The sequence below is a fragment of the Helianthus annuus genome, chromosome 13 (assembly GCF_002127325.2).
Source record: "Helianthus annuus cultivar XRQ/B chromosome 13, HanXRQr2.0-SUNRISE, whole genome shotgun sequence".
Lineage (NCBI taxonomy): Eukaryota > Viridiplantae > Streptophyta > Magnoliopsida > Asterales > Asteraceae > Helianthus > Helianthus annuus.
The window spans coordinates 61,473,790-61,479,535 of NC_035445.2; the positions used below are offsets into that span (position 1 = coordinate 61,473,790).

At 41.8% G+C, this 5,746-nt stretch overlaps 1 non-coding gene across 1 annotated transcript; it reads left to right on the forward strand.

The window, feature by feature from the left end:
• The first annotated feature begins 5,003 nt into the window (after positions 1 to 5,003).
• LOC118486009 lies at positions 5,004 to 5,110 on the forward strand. Its single transcript, XR_004877866.1, has one exon. It is a non-coding gene; the product is annotated as a small nucleolar RNA R71 (small nucleolar RNA).
• Positions 5,111 to 5,746: the final 636 nt, after the last annotated feature.

Here is a 5,746-nt window from a genome sequence, read left to right on the forward strand (position 1 = left end):
ATATTTACTAACACTAAACACACATATGGGCAAGTGCACCCATCGTGGACGTAGTATAGTGTTGGTAAGATACCGAGGTCGTCCAAGGACACAAGAGCTTTTAGTACCGGTTTATCCTCAACGTCTAATCAAATCAAAATGTTAGAAAAGATTTTTAAACTAAGTAAATAAAAACTAACTAAATGCTGAAAAATAAAAATAAAATAAAAACAGATAGACAAGATGAATCACTTGGATCCGACTCGTGTATTAGTATAACCTTTGATTATTTTCGCACTTTTGCACTTGTTTAAGAGATTATCTTAGTTATTGTAGTAGGCCCCTCTTTTGAAGGCGACGTTACCCTCAACCCAGTAGTTTGAGTCAGCAAGGATACAATCCTAAAGGGTTGGATTATTGGAAGATAATGAATTAAGTTATTAATGCAAATTGTGGTAGGCCCCGCTTTTGGCGGTGACGTTACCCTCGGCTAAGTAATCTGAGTCAGCAGGGATACAGTCCTAAATAGCCGGGTTATAGTATTAATAGTAGTTAACTTTTGAGGGGGTCAAAGAGTTTGGATCCCTGCCATCCAATACCTATGGGCATTGAAGGAGATCCTACTAAATTTGACCCAGGTCCCTTGCAGGACCTCTAAACGCTGAACAAGGGCAAGAACCTTACCAAACCATTCCCTTAACCCCCGACCAGGTAGCCAACATACCTCCATATAGACCGTGGAGATATGAATGGTGAAAATCTTTTATTTTATATAGACAGTAAAATAATGCCAAGACACCACGGACAAACGATAAGGAAAGATCACCTTCAACATAAGCAACTAGTTATTAAAGTCATTAATACAAAACCAAATAAAAAGTGCAAAAGATTAAAAATAAAAAGTATTATACTAAACACTTGTCTTCACCAAATGATGTAAGAGACTTAGGCAAACATGGCCTTGATTGTCAAGAACTCTTACGATCAATCTTGGATCCCGAGACGACTCACACACTCTATGATGGACAATGGATGATGGTGGTGGATGATGGTGTTGTGATGGTGGTGGGTGGTGGATGAAGTGTGAGAGAGGTGGTGTGCCAAGGGATGAGTTGAAATGAAACCAAGCACTCCTATTTATAGGCTGAACAGAAGGCTGGGCACGGCCCCGTGTCCGCTGGACACGCCCCCATGCCCGTCTGACACTCTCTCTCTTCATTAATTGTAATTCGCAATTACAATTAATGCGCCTGCTGTACTTTCGCCACGCCCCCGTGCTCACTGGACACGACCCCGTGGTGGGCAATAGAAGCTTCTATAGGTTTGTCTTTTTTGCTGCTTCTTGGGCACGGCCCCGTGCTGGCTGAGCACGGGGCGTGTTCAGTCTTCTGACTTCTCTTCTCTGCTTGGGAGGATGCCGTTGAGGGTTCGGGCAATCCACTTTTGTTCCTTTTCTTGTATTTATGTTAGAATTAGCTGTCTTTTTGCTTCTTTTGTGAATTTAAGCTCATTTCATCCTGAAAATACAAAAGGAAGACAAAAACACTCTTTTTCCAACATTAGTACTTAAAAAGGGTTAGTTTTATGCCTCATTTGATGTAATTTATATGTTGCATTTTACACACATCAAATACCCCCACACTTGAACTTTTGCTTGTCCTCAAGCAAAACTCTTTAAATATGTGGCTTACACTCCCAAATGGAATGGGTAGAAGAGAAGGTTTTTGGCTTGTCGTAGAGTGTCGGGAATCCAAGATCTTTTTGGGTTTTGTTTTTATTTATTTACAATCCTATTCGTTATGATTTATTTAGAACGTTTCATAAGAGAAATTACTTATTTGGGCATAGCATGCCTTTTTAAAATTCCATTTATATACAAGTTCACATACCTCATGGGGGATCACTCAACACTCGGCCGAAGGTGTATTTTTAGTGAATCACTCGAGAGCGGCATGGAACTTATTCCTACCATAAGCTTGCCAAGCAATCAATCCTCCTCCTTTTTAACTATAAACCTTTGTAAATATCAAGAGGACTTTTTGGGTGAAGGGTTAGGCTTGGGCTAAAGGTGGGTGGTTGGGTTAGTGGTTAGTAAAAGGGCGAAAAGCGTAAAAAGCGTAAAAAGCGTCGGTTTTCGTAAAACACTTTGTTTTTAGTGACTTTTATTTTGAAGTATTCCTCCAAACAAGCTTTTGTTTTTAATAGCTTTGTTTGTTTATTTCTAAATTTTTTTTAGTCACACGAAAAACCGAGCTTGTTACTAAAATAAAGGGTGAAAATAAAAGGGTTTTTGGTGGGTAAAAAGGTTTTAGGGTAAAGAAATGAAAGGTTTAGGCTCAAAGGGGTTAACTAGGGGGATTTTGGGTAGGTGGTAAAAAAATTGAAAAATAATGGTGTAGAGAGAAAAAAAGGTTAGTCCTAATGCCTCCATCATTTACTTACTTGGGTTTAAGTTGGTAAGGACCGGGAATGAATCGTCGTGGCAAGTTCTAGAGTTGTAAGAACCAAGCGGCTATTCACACAAGAAACGAAAAATGAGCATTTAGTCTAAAGATGTAAATTTGTATGCTCAATAAAGGCTCAAAACTCACTTTTGTGGGAATGGGTTTTTATGTGATCGAGTATATATAATCAAATGTTAATTAAGCTTGTCATGCCGTTTCATAATTTTCTTATGTTAGTTCTTGTTATCACGACGCTCTCGGTTGTAAAATTGTAAAAATATAACCTTATTAATCTTAGGATTCCTAACTTAAACTTTAGACAAGTAAAAAAAAATGAATATTTTTGAAAAAAATTTGGGGTGTTTAGCGGTTCCAATAGAGTTTTGTGTAAGGCTTGTTGTTAGGACTTACAAAATTTCAAGGGTTTAGCTTCCCCCCACACTTAAATTACACATTGTCCTCAATGTGTCCCAAAAATAAATTTTTAGGTTGACTGGATGTGTAATGTGGTGTTAAAAAGCAAAGATTTATGTTACTGGTAGTCTGGACACGGCCCCGTGGGGACCGGACACGGCCCCGTGTTCAGGTGCCAGTAACAAAAATTTAAGAAATGAGACGGAAGCCTGGACACGGGGGCGTGTCTGGTGAACACGGCCCGTGTCCAGTTACCTGAACTGGGCATTTTTCTGCAGGGGGTTCAGCACAGGGCCGTGTTGGTTGGGCACGGCCCGTGTTGAGCCTTCTGTAATGGAGAAATTTGTGTCGGGTTGCCTTGTTCTTGTGCATGGGGCCATTTTTCTCGTTCCCCTTTTCATCCTTTACCACCATGAGTGTGTTTTATTCCTGCAAATTAAAACTAAAAGATTAAACTAAACTAAGGATAGTTCCGCGGAATGCCTCCGTGGTGCGCCACGTTTATAAGGGTCGTTGGCTAGACCCAATGTGAGGTTATATAATTTCTGAGTGGGATGCTTGGCGTCCCATGTTACACCGTCAGAGAGCAGCATCCAAACTTGAATCAATAAGCTTCATGTAGTTGACCGGGTCGTCGTCTTCTATTCTCTTCCCAACTCCGAATTTTACTTCATCATCCCCGTACCTCAAGGTGAGTGATCCGTCATTCATATCTACCACTGCTTGTGCGGTGGCAAGAAATGGTCTCCCTAGTATGAGGCGGACCTCGGTGTCTTCCTCCATATCGAGTATGACAAAGTCGGCTGGATAGACGAATTTGCTTACCTTTACCAAGACATTTTCGATGACACCTTGCGGGAATTTGACGGATCGATCAGCAAGTTGTATGCTCATTTTTATAGGACTCGTTGTTCCAAGGCCGAGTCTTTTAAACATTGATGAGGGCATGAGGTTAATGCTAGCCCCAAGGTCGGCTAGTGCATTACGAACGGAGGAGTTCCCGATTGAGCAGGGAATCGTGAAGCTTCCGGGATCGATTTTCTTTTGGGGAAGTTTGTTGAGTACGAGGGTAGAGCATTCTTCGCCTAAGTTAACTAATTGCAAAGTTTCAATTTTCTTTTTATGAGTGAGGAAGTCCCTCATGAACTTAGAGTATTTGGGCATTTGGGTTAGGACATCAATAAAAGGAATATTGACATGCAATTGTTTTAATAGACTTTCGAATTTTGCGAATTACTCATTGGTCTTTTGACGGATTAACCTACCGGGGTACGGAACTCGAGGAGCCTTGGTAGGTTCTGGTGACGGAGGGGAGTTCTTCTCCTGCAGAGGCGGGGGTACCGTTTCTTCTGTCGGTGGTGGCGCTTCTGCAGGCCCCACGGTGCGGTTTCGTAGCGTGATGAGATGAACTTGCGCTTTTGGGTTTGTTTCGGTATTGCTTGGTAATGCACCTTGTGGTCTCTCGGAAAAATTTTGAGCTAGTTGATTTAGTTGTTTTTCTATGTTTTGTATACTAGCTTGTTGATTTCTAAAATTTGATTCTAATTGTAGAAACCTTTCCGAGTTTTTCTTTTCAGTGTCGGAGATGAGGCGAGATACAGTATCTTCAAGCCTTTCTCGTCCACCTTGTTGTTGAGTGAAATTTTGTGACTCATTTCTTTGTTGTTGAAAGTTTGTTCGTTGGGTTTGTTGGTTACTACTATTGCCGGGTTCTCTCTAACCAAGGTTTGGGTGGTTTCGCCATCCTTGGTTGTAAGTGCCCGTTGGAGGACCCGACGGCCTAGGTCTATTATCAATGTAGCTTACCGATTCTTGTTGATCGTCTGTTTCTTTCATATAACTCCAATTTTCATGTGGCCCACCACACCCTTCACAAGCCATAACCGAGACTATTTTTGTCATTTCTAATTTTTTTATCTTTGAAGAAAGGGCCTCGATTTGGGCTTGTAAAGAAGTGCTTTCATCAACCTTATGGGCGCCCGGGGCAATAGATTTATTGCCTCGGGGGGTGTGCCATTGAAAATTGGTTTGACAATTTCCTCAATTTGGTTATATATTTCATGCGGGCGGCGATTACCTAAAAGTCCCCCGGAGCTAGAATCAAGTGTCTGCCTTGTGTGTGGCAACAGTCCATTATAGAAAGTGGATACTTGTTGCCATATTGCAAGGCCATGATGTGGACACTTGCGTAATAGCTCCTTGAACCTTTCCCAAGTTTCATATAAGGATTCCCCGTCCTCTTGTTAATATGTATTAATTTCAGTCATTAATTTAGCCGTTTTAGCGGGAGGGAAATACTTATATAGAAATTTTTGGGCAAGTTCATCCCAGGTGTTTACCGATCCAGCTGGGAGGGCGTTGAGCCAAGCTTTTGCTCGGTCTTTTAGTGAAAAAGGAAACATTCGGAGGCGGATGGCGTCATTTGATGCTCCATTGATCCGAAAGGTATCACGTATTTCTAAGAAATTAGTAATATGTAGATGGGGATCCTCGTCCGCAAGCCCATGGAAGGTTGCGGAGTTTTGGAGCATTTGTATCAAATGCGGCCGAAGTTCGAAGTTATTGGCTTCAACATTCGGTGCATTGATAGCGGCGCCTAGGTTACCTACGGTGGGTCGTAGATAATCCATGGGGGTACGTTGGTCCGCCATTGGAGGTGGATCACCCGAAACTTTCTCTTGGTTTTTAGCTTTTAGTCTTTTTCTGAGAAAGCGTTCGGGTTCTTCTAGAGGCTCTTTTATGTCCTTATTAGAACTGGAGCTCATACACTATGTAGGATGGCGTCTGGTTCCAAGTCCTGCAATAAAAACAGAAAAGAATGCTGGTCAGAAGGTTCACCACGGCCCCGTGCTCAGCGAACACGGCCCGTGGTCGGAGTTACAGTGATTGTTTTCCAAATCCCAGTTACT